General features: G+C 40.6%; 1 protein-coding gene and 1 long non-coding RNA gene across 3 annotated transcripts in view; both read right to left on the bottom strand.

Moving 5' to 3' along the window:
• cpn1 (carboxypeptidase N, polypeptide 1) overlaps window positions 1-13,511 on the bottom strand; it is a 157,972-nt gene that overhangs the window by 90,208 nt on the left and 54,253 nt on the right. The gene's annotated exons all lie outside the window — the stretch shown is intronic.
• LOC139570587 (uncharacterized) lies at window positions 156-10,354 on the bottom strand. Its single transcript, XR_011674119.1, has 3 exons — window positions 4,023-10,354; window positions 2,376-3,843; window positions 156-2,253 (listed from the first exon to the last, which is right to left on the bottom strand). It is a non-coding gene; the product is annotated as an uncharacterized lncRNA (long non-coding RNA).

Here is a 13,511-nt window from a genome sequence, read left to right on the forward strand (position 1 = left end):
AAAAAATAGCATTGTATTTCTTCAAACACAATTCTCTCCATCATTTTACTAAGAACATGCAGCAAATTGATTGGGCAGCTGTTAGAGCCAGGAAAGAGTGCTTAACTATTTTTAGGTAGCAGAATTACTATAGCTTCCTAACCACACCTATGGACACAAACACTCTTTTAGGCCTTGGTTAAAGACATGGCAAATAGGGGTGGCAATACAGTCCGCTACCATTCTCAATAGGTTCCCATCTATGTTGTCTATAACTGGTGGCTTATCATTATTGATGGATAACAACTGTTTTTTCACATCTTCATTATTAGAGGGACCTATGTACCAATTTCTAGGACTCTAGCTCACATGTGGTGAGGGGCATGAGCTTTGCAATTTTCCCATTTCAATTGCTTATTATAGCACCACCATGTGGCTAATTCACATGTCATCTGATGCAGAGAATAGCTACTCAAACATTGTTTACATTTTGAGCCATATTTTCTCAATTTACAATGATACCAATAGACAATGTATTTCAGGCAAACCATGAACCAGATTTTGTCTTTTACGTGCTGACATATAAAACTGTTAAGTGCAAATCTAACCCTTTTAGGTACTGTATCAAAATAAGGTGACGACAATTAGGCTGCAGGAGATGAGAATTACAGGAAACATTTTATTAGGTTTATTTTATTTTATTTCATTCATTTTACCAATGTTGCTTGCTAAATTATTGCAGTTGTTCCAATAGATAGACAGTACATCGTTGCTCTATGAATCACTGACCCTGGATAAGCTAGCGACTGGGCTAACATGGCTAACCTTTTAGGTCAATAATATGTGACCAACTGGCTCAAATCGGTCTTATGTAGCAAAATTTGTAATTTAGTTTTTTACATTGGATAAAAGTAGAGACTAAGAGCTACAAAATGGTATATCATACACTGCATTCTTGAGGAGTAATGGGAAAGTAATTCTGCTTTGAAAGTTGATAAACTTGTAAACTGACTTTTGAGAAAATGGCCTTTGAATGCTTTGGTACCTGGTGGAGAGCTCTCCTTTGTCTACACCCATTCAGCATTGTTCACACCCTCTTAAGCCAGCCCCACCCATCTCTTTAAGGATTCACCTGTGAGGTAATGTGCTAAACAGTGAGTAGTGTAGTAAAGATTAAGACTAAAAGTGGTAAAAGTAGTAGCATACAATAAGGAAAAATTCCAGTTCAACTGAAAGTTTCCAGATAAAAATATTTTATAAATATTAGATGACACTTACCCAGACACTCTTGTCTAAATTAATGAGTCATGTGAAAGAAATGCTATAACCCCCAGCCACATCTTGCCAAGTGGATGGGTCTCTACAGAAGGTGTAAACGGTACAGCCTATAACGACTTCCGCCGAAGTCGGCCCTTCTCCTTGTTCGGGTGGTGTTCGGCGGTCGACGTCACCGGCTTTCTAGTCACCACCGATCCATTTTTCAGTTTCGTTTTGTTTAGTCTGTATTACACACACCTGGTTTCAATTCCCCTATCATGTTCCCTATTTAACCCTCTGGCATACATTTCTGTTCTGTCCGTGATTGTTTGTTTCGTTAGTGGTTGTTGTTGGTGCATGTGTGTTTGTTATATTCCCTATGAGGAATTGTTGCTTGTATTTTGAGTAAACGCCATTGTTTTGCTCAACACCTGTGTCCTGCGCTTGACTCCGCTACATCTCTGCACACAAACCCTGACACAGCCAAATGGTTACTTGCATAGTAGCAATATCAGAAATAGATAGTGACAATAAATAAAATAATATACAGTATGTAAAAGAACAATATCAATAACAACATCAGTGATAGATGAGGTAGTTATATGCATACAATCAGGGGTAAAGTGGCTGAGCAGCAGGATAAAAAAAAGTAGTAGCAGCAACGTATGGCGTGTGCGTTAGGAGAGAGTCATTTGAATAGAGGCACTGCAGATAGTTCTGATGACTGGTCCGTCCAAGCCACGCATGAAAAAGGGAATCTATATTCGGAGAGCCTGTTTCGGTCCTGCCCTTGACTTTGGTGCAGGGCATGTGATGTCCGAAGCCTCTTTGTCGCAAAACTCCCTGATCTTCTCATAAACATACGTTTGTATAGCTCTGTCCAGTTCAGGTGGTGCATGTACAGGCAGATGATCAATGGGAGGGAGGATGTCAGCGTTGCGCAGCAGCTGGAACCTGGTCACGACTGAGTCCAAAGACTCCTTGGCGACAGTAACACCAGGCTCCAGAACATTGAAGCTGTAAAACAGTAAATAACAAAAATAATTTAGAAGACATTACATCCTTGCACAACATCAATTCACCTCCTAAGTTTAGATAAGAAGAATAACCTCATACAATGCAATGAAAATTATATTCACCTGAAGTGCTGGTACTGCTTGCACTGTGGCAGCGGCCTGAAGTACGGAGTCAGGTGTTGTTGCCAGCCATAGCTTTCCACCAGCACCGTACCATCCTTTTTTTTCGAATCCAAGATGGTGCAGCAGTCGGACATGTGATTGTCTTGTCCCGTCTTGTTCCATGTAAATAGTTGATCTCATCGTTTGTTTTGTATATATTTTAATCTCACTTTCCACCTACAATCTAAATATACTTTCCTGCAACACGCCCCACCCAATGTGGTACGGATCTGCTATTTTTATACGTTATAACTGGAACCTCCATCAGAAGCTCGCCAGCTAACTAGCTACTAGCTTGTAGTCACTGTAAGCCACGGCTAGCGGTCTAAACCTTTAGCTCGGTCACCGGCCAGCTTTAGCTCAGTCAATACCTGCCAGTCTGCACAGCGCGATATCGGACTGCTTTTCTCCACCACATCACTGGATTCCTGCCGCAAGCTCTGGGCCAGTACACCTGAACATCGCAGCTAGCTAGCTGCAATCAAGTGGATACTGCTGGCTAATGCCTCTGTCCCAAAGCAAGCACCAGTTATCCTTGAGCTAGCCTTGAGCTAGACCCATCTCCTGGATAGCCGAAGAGGTATACCCACTAATTCGTGGGCTACAATACCTCTTTTGCCAATTGGCCTGGACAATTTATTGCCGACACGGAGCCCCGCCAATCAATCACGACTGGTCTGCTGACATAATCGTCCGATGTGGTTTCAACAGGCTTTTCCATTGCATTGTCACCGAAGACCCATCTGCTAGCCCCGGCCCGCTAGCTTTCTGAACGCAGTGCCTCCCGCTCGCCTAGCATAGTAGCGACTACCGAATGGCTCCCGGACTCACCTATTGCTGCTCATTGGACCCTACGATCACTCGGCTACACATGCCTCTCTCTAATGTCAATATGCCTTGTCTTCTGCTGTTTCGGTTAGTTACAGTTTATTTCACTGTAGAGCCCCTAGTCCAGCTCAACATGCCTTAGATAGCTCTTTTGTCACACACCCCACACATGGGGAGACCTCACCTGGCTTAGCTGGTGTCTCCAGAGATGCAAGCTCTCTCATTGTCACTCAATGCCTAGGTTTACCCCCACTGTACTCACATCCTACCATACCCCTGTCTGTACATTATGCCGTGAATCTATTCTACCACGCCCAGAAATCTGTCCCTTTTATTCTCTGTTCCCAACGCACTAGATGACCAGTTCTTATAGCCTTTAGCCGTACCCTTATCATACTCCTCCTCTGTTCCTCTAGTGATGTAGACGTTAACCATAGTCGGTGAAGAAATGGTGCATGTAGTTGATGACTGCCTGTGCATTGTCCGTGCTGGATGACATGCCTTCATCAATCAAGTAGTTGACTTGTTGTGGTTTTCCTTCACAGCAGACACCAAACAAGTAGATGGGACCTGGCTGCATAGAGTCAGAAGAATAGTGCACCTGCAAACAACAAAATAACATTAAGATAAATTAAAATTAACTGTCACACCCCTGTCAGTCTGTCTTTACACAGCTCGAAAAGCATTTGCCTGCTTCCCACATATGTATATTTTATATTTTGTGTGTGTGTATCTATCATCTATGTCCTTAATCAGTATAAAATAGGACATATTGCTTACTTGTTGAGCAAAATCAAAGCTGTAAAGCATTCCTGATGTCTTTGCTTGCTGGTTCAGTAGTGCCCCCAGAGACAACTGCAGGTCTTGACAGGTGGTCTTGCAGTCAGCAACCATCTTCTGGTCGACAGACCGCTCACTCTGAACAAGTGCTTGCTTGGGCCAGCTCTCTTTTTGATGGGAGGCATTAGACCATTCTCCTTTTATGACTGGTGGAGGAGAGTCAGGCGTGTTCTACTGATGCTGAAAGACAAATTCCAGATACAAATATTTTTGCATTATTATACAATAGATAGCCGTAATCACCATCAGACACACCTGGCTAACTTGATAGGTCATGTAATCATCTGGCGAAGTGGAGTCTTTTGTTTAGACTTGTAGCTAGGTAGCTAAACAATGAACCATAATCCAAATCCATAGAGTACTACCAATACAAACAGATTGTCATAGCTAGGTTCAGTGTTAGCTAGTTAGCTAGCTAACATTAGGCTATAACTAGCAATGCAAATGGCTTTCTGAGATAATATTACTCCACAGATCGTACACGTATGCTAGCTAGCAAGCCAGCCATTTTACATCAGCTAGCTAACAGTACACTTTAACTTGGGGTATTTTGTGTAGACATTGAGCTAGCTAGTTAGCTAGCTAAACAATGAAATACAAACAGATTGTCATAGCTAGCTACAGTTAACCAATTAAGTTCAATGTTAGCTAGCTAACATTAGGCTATAACTAGCAATGGAAATATATTTCTGAGATAGCATTATTCCACAGATCATACAGGTAATGTTAGCTAGTGAGCCAGTCACATAACATCAGCTAACTAGCTAACAGTAAGCTTTAACTTGCAATGAAAACAACTTTCTGACAAAATTAGAAACGTATAATATCTGAAACTGTAGCTAGACTCTTACCCATATACATGGATGAACGCTTCACAGCAGACTGCAACCCCTTTCATTAAATAAGACGTCCTGTGTCGTTTCCGTTTTGTTTGAACAGCTTGCTTGGCACGTTGTGTCAAGTCACTGTGGTTCACATCTTCTGATTCATTTTCAGAATCAGAGAGAGCCAGCATGGTACGATCGTCCTCCTGATAGTAGTCCATCACAACTTTTTCCCACTGACCCTTGTCGATAGCGGCTGATAAATTCAGGGCAGCAATGTTATTAAGAGCAGTAGCAACACATTTGCAGTTCTTCATGGTTAACGTTATATCTTTAGAAATAACTGCAGTAGAAAGGATTATCTACTCATAACGAGCAGTTTATTTTATAGACAGAAGATGCTACACGGCAGACCAATCCGAAACTCATCTCTCGGCATGTCCAGCCCATTCATATCTCAGTCAATCATGGCTAGTAGGAAGGTTACTGCCTTTTTTTAGGCTTGTAATTTAACAACTTTATTTGTATTTACAGATGGCATACACGTTTGTTATTAAGGCACATGAAAGTTCAAATGTTCAAGAAGGTATTTCTGCCCAAAAACGCAGTTTGATTTATTTCTTTTATAAAAAGAATTCAAACGCCTCTCCTATGAAGTCATGACTTGCGACATAGACTAGATTTCTGAAACGAGTCAAATTGTGGTCAGTGGTTTAAATTAATAGTTGTGGTCATTAGTTGTGCTGTTGTGGTCAGGTGTCGTGTTGTTGTGATCAGTAGTTGTGTGATTTTGGTCAGTAGTTGTGGTCATTAGTTGTAGTTAGTAGTTGTGTGGTTATTGTCAGGTATGTGGTTGTGGTCATTAGTTGTGTGGTTGTGGTCAGTAATTGTGGTTATTAGTTGTGGTCAATAGTTGTGGTTGTGGTCAGTAGTTGTGGTCAGTAGGTACAGTCAGTAGTTGTGGTCAGTAGCTGTGTGGTTGTGGTCAGTAGTTGTGGTCAGTGATTGTGATTATTTGTTGTGTGATTGTGGTCAGTTGTCATTGTCAGCAGATATGTGGTTATGGTGATTAGTTGTGGTCAGTAGGTATGGTCAGTAGTTGTGTGGACGTGGTCAGTATATATGGTTGTAAGTTGTGGTCAGTAGTTGTGTGGTTCTGGTTAGTAATTGTGGTCAGGAGTTGTGGTCAGTATTTCTGGTCAGTAGTTGTGTAATTGTGTGGTTGTGGGCAGTAGTTGTGTGGTCAGTCATTGTGTGGTTGTGGTAAGTAGTACTGTGGATTTGGTCAATAGTTCTATGGTTGTGGTCAGTAGTTGTTTGGATTTTGTCAGTTGTTAGTTATATGGTTGTGGTCAGTAGTTGTGTGGATGTGGTTAGTAGTTGTGGCCAGGAGTTGTGGTCAGTATTTGTGGTCAGTAGTTGTGTGGTTGTGGTCATAAATTGTGGTCAGTAGATGTGGTCAGTAGTTGGGTGGTTGTAGTCAGAAGTGCATTGTTGTTGTCAGTAAATGTGGTCAGTGGTTTTGGACAGTAATTGTGGTCATTAGTTGTTGTCAGTAGTTGTGTGGTTGTGGCCAGTAGTTGTGTGGTTTTGGTTAGTAGTTGTTGTCAGGAAATGTTGTCAGTCGTTTTAGTCAGTTGTTGTGGTCAGTAGGTATGGTCAGTTGTTGTGTGGTTAGTAGTTATATGGTTGTGGTCAGTAGTTGTGTTTTCAGTAGTTGTGTGGTTGTGGTCAGTAGTTGTGTGGTTGTGGTCAGTAGTTGTGGTCAGTAGTTGTGTGGTTGTGGTCAGTAATTGTGGTCATTAGATGTTTTCAGTAGTTGTGTGGTTGTGGTTAGTAGTTGTGGTCAGGAGTTGTCGCCAGTAAATCTGGTCAGTAGGTGCGATGTATTTAGTAGCTGTGGTGATTATGGGTGGTCAGTAGTTGTGTGGTTGTGGTAAATAGTTGTTGTCAGTTGTACTGTGGTTGTGGTCAATAGTACATGGTTGTGGTAAGTAATAGTGGTCAGTGGTTTTGGTCAGTGGTTGTGTGGTTGAGGTCAATAGTTTTGTGGTTGTGGACAGTAGTAGTGTTGTCAGTAGTTGAGTGGTTGAGGTCAGTAGTATGTGGTTGTGGTCAATATTTGTGTGATGTGGTCAATAGTTGTATTATTCAATAGTAGTGGTTGTCAGGAAATATTGTCAGTTGTTTTAGTCAGTTGTTGTGGTCAGTAGGTACGGTCAGTTGTTGTGTGGTTAGTAGTTGTGTGGTTTTGGTCAGTAGTTGTGTTTCAGTAGTTGTGTGGTTGTCGTTAGTAGTTATGTTCAGGAATTGTGGTCACTAGTTGTGGTTAGTAGGTATTTTAGTAGTTGTGTGGTCAGTATTACGTGGTCAGTGGTTTTGCTTAGTAGTTGTGGTAATTAGTTGTGTGAGTGTGGTCGGTAGTTGCTGTCTTTAGTTGTGGTGAGTAGTTGTGTGGTTCAGTAGTTCAGTGGCTGCGTTGAGACAATGAATTATCAATGACCCAAGCCCAGCTCAGCTAATCCCTACCATTATGACGCAGAGTTGTCATAATGCTTCAGAAGATTTACATTACACCAGGGGAGTCGGTCGACACAATATAAGTAACCTACTTTATGTCCCTTTAACTTCCCTGAATGTTTATACTGATCCTACTGCTATTTTATGCAGTAATCATTATGCCTGTGAACCAGATTTATACTGTTAGCACTAAGCTGGTGTGCCCTAGGAGGAAGTCCACTGTGTGCAGCTCACCCTGTACTAACACAAAGAACATGAGCACATCTACTGCTGATCATCTTCCCAGTAAAGCAAGAAAAGCAAGAAAGCATCCCAGAAGAAAAGTGCTCAAAATAGCCCACGTTAATTTTAACAATATAGCTTAAGAAACAAGGTTCATGAAATCAATAATTTTCTAGTAACAGATGACATTCATATTCTGACTATCTCTGAAACTCACTTAGATAATACCTTTGATGATACAGTGGTAGCAATACAAGGTTCTGGTGGGAAGCTGCTATAGACCACCAAGTGCAACAGTATCTGGATAACATGTGTGAAATGCTTGATAATGTATGTGATATCAACAGAGACATATATTTTCTGGGTGATTTAAATATTGACTGGCTTTCATCTAGCTGCCACCTTAAGAAAAAGCTTCAAACTGTAACCAGTGCCTGCAACCAGGTTCAGGTTATCAGTCAACCTACCAGGGTAGTTACAAACAGCACATCAACATGTATTGATCACATATTTACTAATGCTGCAGAAATTTGCTTGAAAGCAGTATCCAGATCCATCGGATGTAGTGATCACAATATAGTAGCCACATTTAGGAAAACCAAAGTTCCACAGGCTAGGCCTAATTTAATGTATAAGAGGTCATACAATAAGTTTTGTAGTGACTCCTATGTTATTGATGTAAATAATATCTGTTGGTCTGTGGTGTATAATGAGGAGCAAACAGACACTGCACTTGACACATTTATAACATTGCTTAATCCAGTTACTAATAAGCATGCACCCATTAAGAAAATGACTGTAAAAACTGTAAAATCCCCGTGGATTGATGAGGAATTGAAAAATTGTATTGTTGAGAGGGATGACGCAAAAAGTATGGCAAATACACAGTCCCCAAGTCTGGCAGCCCAACTGATTGGCAAACGTACTGCAAATTAAGAAATCATGTGACTAAACTAAATAAAAAGAAACTGTACTATGAAACAAAGATCAAATAAATAAAGAACGATAGTAAAAAGCTTTGGGGCACATTAAATGAAATTTTGGGGAAAAAAGACAACTCGGCTTCATCATTCATTGAATTAGATGGCTCATTCATCACAAAGCCCACTGACATTGCCAACTACTTTAATGACTTTTTCATTGGCAAGATAAGCACATTTAGGAATGACATGCCAGCAACAAACACTGACACCAGACATCCAAGTATATCAGACCAAATTATGAAAGACAAGAATTGTACTTTTGAATACTGTAAAGTCAGTGTGGAAGAGGTGAGAAAATGATTGTTCTCTGGCAACAATGACAAGCCACCGGGGTCTGACAATTTGGATGGAAAATTAGATGGTATTGCCACTCCTATTTGCCACATATTAATTTAAGCCTACTAGAAAGTGTGTGCCCTCAGGCCTGGATGGAAGCTACAGTCATTATTTTGTAAATTTTACTAACGACATGCCACTGACTTTGAGTAAAGCCAAAGTGTCTATATATGTGGATGACTCAACACTATACATGTCAGCTACAACAGCGATTGAAATGACTGCAACACTTCAGTGGCAACGAATAAGTTAGCCCTAAATTTTTCTAAAACTAAAAGCATTGTATTTGGGACAAAACATTCACTAAATCCTAAACCTCAACTAAATCTTGTAATAAATAACATGGAAATTGAGCAAATTGAGATGACTAAACTGCTTGGAGTAACCCTAGATTGTAAACTGTCATGGTCAAAACATATTGATACAGTAGCAGCTAAGATGGGGAGAAGTCTGTCCATAATAAAGCGATGCTCTGCCTTCTTAACAATACTATCAACAAGGCAAGTCCTACAGGCCCTAGTTTTGTCACACCTGGACTACTGTTAAAAAGACTCAGGAAAATTACAATTGGCTCAGAACAGGGCAGCACGGCTGGCCCTTGGATGTATACAGAGAGCTAATATTAATAATATGCATTTCAATCTCTCCTGGCTCAAAGTGGAGGAGAGATAGGCTTCATCACTGCTTGTATTTATGAGAGGTATTGACATGTTGAATGCACTGAGCTGTCTGTCTAAACTATTGGCACACAGCTCTGACACCCATGCATACCCCACAAGACATGCCACAACAGGTCTTCTCACAGTCCCCAAGTCCAGAACAGACTATGGGAGTCACACAGTACTACATAGAGCCATGACTACATGGAACTCTTTTCCACATCAAGTAACTGATGCAAGCAGTAAAATTGGATTTAAAAGAAGCACCTTATGGAACACCAGCAACACAAACATAGGCAAAAACACATGCATATACTCATTATACACATGTATTTAGTACTGTAGATATGTGGTAGTGGTGGAGTAGGGGCTTGAGGACACACAGTGTGTTGTGATATCTGTGAATATAATGTTTTAAAATGGTATAAACTGCCTTAATTTTGCTGGACCCCAGGAAGAGTAGTTGCTGCCTTGGCAGCAGCTAATGGGGATCCATAATAAATACATATGGCAATGTCCCCAGTCACTGCCCTGGGATATTTTTTTAGACCAGAGGAAAGAGTGACACCTATTGGCCCTCCAACACCACTTCCAGCAACATCTGGTCTCTCATCCAGGGACCAACCAGGACCAACCCTGTTTAGTTTCAGAGGCAAGCCATTAGTGGGACGGAGGGTGGTATGCCCTTTTTTATCTTCCTCTCGCCCCCTTTTACCACTCTACTTCTCTCTCTCTCTCAGTGTGAAGGCTGTGTATAATAAGCCCCACAACACTCTCATGGCCATCAATGAACAGGACAAACTGTGTTGGTGGAAGAACACCCACAGACCGGGCATACCTACTGACTGGCCTCAGTTCCAGGTGCAACGCACACACACACACAGCGGGCTAATGGAAGTTGATGTGGCCTAATGGAGTGTACTGTAATATGGGATGATGCAGATTTCAACCCCTTTGTTATTGTCAGAGTTAGTCTAATGTAGTGACCAGTGTTACAAGATAATGTAGCAGACTGTTTAACTTCTTTGATATAGGGGGCAGCATTTTCACTTTTGGATGATTTGCGTGCCCATAGTGAACTGCCTCCTACTCTGTTCCAGATGCTAATATATGCATATTATTATTACTATTGGATAGAAAACACTCTGAAGTTTCTAAAAATGTTTGTATGTCTATGAGTATAACATAACTCATATGGCAGGCAAAAACCTGAGAAAAAATCCGGATATTTTGGAGGCATTTCTGAACATGGCGCCAATGTAAACCGAGATTTGTGGATATAAATATGCACATTATCGAACAAAACATAAATGTATTGTGTAACATGATGTCCTGTGAGTGTCATCTGATGAAGATCATCAAAGGTTAGTGATTAGTTTTATCTCTATTTCTGCTTTTTGTGACTACTATCTTTTGCTGGGAAAATGGCTGTGTTTTTCTGTGGCTATGTACTGGGCAAACATAATTGTTTGGTGTGATTTCCCCGTAAATCCTTTTTGAAATAAGACATGTTGGCTGGATTCACAACATGTGTAGCTTTAATTTGGTGTCTTTCATGTGTGATTTCATGAAAGATTGATTTTTATAGTAATATATTTGAATTTGGCGCGCTACATTTTTTCTGGATTTTGGCGCTACCGTCCCACCTATCCCAGAGAAGTTAACAGGAGTTTATGGTCCTACAATGTTACCATTATTAGAGACTGCTGGAGGTGTCATAACTCTGTGATGATCTGAAGGATCAGGTTACACTGGGTCCGCGCTACAGCATGCTCTCTCTCGTAGAGGGGGAGAACGGGAAGTCGGCTGTTTTATGGTCGGTCATAAAATACGCTGCCACTATGCTCTGTAGTGTTTGAGAATGGAACGTAAACTGTGGAACACAGAGAGACACTTGGACATCAAAAGTTGGAATAATTAAACAATATTTCTATTTTTGAGAATGTGGGAGTGGTCCGTGGACACTTAAGGGACAGTCATAACGAGTGTGTTTCATTTGGTGATCTCATGTAGGACAGGAAACGCACATAATTGTATCTCTTAAAGTGTACATTTCCCAGCTGTCAGGTTTACGTCTAAATATAGTGAAATGTATGTGATTAACCTGTTTGGGATAGAGGGCAGTATTTTCACGTTCGGATGGAAAGCGTGCCCAGAGTAAACTGCCTGCTACTCAGGCCCAGAAGCTAATATATGCATATTATTAGTAGATTTAGATAGAAAACAATCTGAAGTTTCTAAAACTGTTTGAATGATGTCTGTGAGTATAACAGAACTCATATGGCAGGCGAAAACCTGAGAAAAATCCAACCAGGAAGTGGGAAATCTGAGGTTAGTAGGTTTTCAAGTCTTTGCCTATCCAATATACAGGGTAAATGGGGTCATAATGAAGGGGGAGCGAATAAGAGCTGTTTGACTAAGGGATCTGGCAGAATGCCATGAGCTAAGTCATGCGCGCTGCCGTGAGAGCGAGCTGCGTTCCTTTTCATTTCTAAAGACAAAGGAATTGTCCGGTTTAAACATTGTTGAAGATTTATGATAAAAACATCCTAAAGATTGATTCTATACATAGTTTGACATGTTTCTACGAACTGTAATAGAACTTTTTTGACTTTTCGTCTGGACTTTCGTCTGGACTTGCCTGCGCCTTGTGAATTTCGATTGGTGAACTAAACGCGCAAACAAAAAGGAGGTATTTGGACATAAAGCTGAACTTTATCGAACAAAACAAACATTTATTGTGGAACTAGGATTCCTGGGAGTGCATTCTGATGAAGATCATCAAAGGTATGTGAATATTTATAACGCTATTTCTGACTTTTACTGACTCCACAACATGGCGGGTATCTGTATGGCTTGTTTTGGTGCCTGAGCGCTGTACTCAGATTATTGCATGGTGTGCTTTTGCCGTAAAGCTTTTTTGTAATCTGACACCGCGGTTGCATTAAGGAGAAGTTTATCTTTAATACTATGCATAACACTTGTATGTTTTATCAAAGTTTATGATGAGTCTTTCTGTAAATTGATGTGGCTCTCTGCAAATTCACCGGATGTTTTCGAGGCACAACATTACTGAACATAACGCGCCAATGTAAACTATGATTTTTGGATATAAATATGAACATTATCGAACAAAACATACATGTATTGTGTAACATGAAGTCCTATGAGTGCCATCTGATGAAGATCATCAAAGGTTAGTGATTCATTTTATCTCTATTTCTGCTCTTTGTGACTCCTCTCTTTGGCTGGAAAATGGCTGTATGTTTTGTTGTTACTAGGTGCTGACCTAGCATAATCGTATGGTGTGCTTTCGTTGTAAAGCCTTTTTGAAATCGGACACGATGGTTAGATTAACAAGCAGTTAAGCTTTAATTTGGTGTATTGCACTTGTGAATGTATGAAAGTTAAATATTTCAAAAAAATATTTTTGAATTTCGCGCTCTGCCATTTCAGCGGATGTTGTCGAGGGGTTCCGCTAGAAGTTTTAAACATGAAACTATTTGTGAAAAGATGTAATGTGATGTTAACTTTCTAAATGAGAAAATATGAGTTTTCATATGAAGTTAACCAAATCTATGGCCACAATCACGTGAGCATAGACATTACGTCGGCGTCATGGAGCGCCCTTTTGTCAGGAGTGTATGAAACCCACTCCTGACGAAATTTACATTAGACCTGAAAATATGGAGCTGACGCTACATGTTGAAATGGTTAAGAACTACAACTCTATAGGCCCAGAAGACCATACAGCGTGGAACATTGGCTACACGGCTGGACATTGTTCAACTCTGAGACTATAGATCACTACAGAATAAGAGCAAATCCTAGACGTAGAATTACTAGTCTGCAGCTGGAAATGATATAAATCGAGTATGAGAATAC

Source organism: Salvelinus alpinus, chromosome 3, assembly GCF_045679555.1.
Source record: "Salvelinus alpinus chromosome 3, SLU_Salpinus.1, whole genome shotgun sequence".
NCBI lineage: Eukaryota > Metazoa > Chordata > Actinopteri > Salmoniformes > Salmonidae > Salvelinus > Salvelinus alpinus.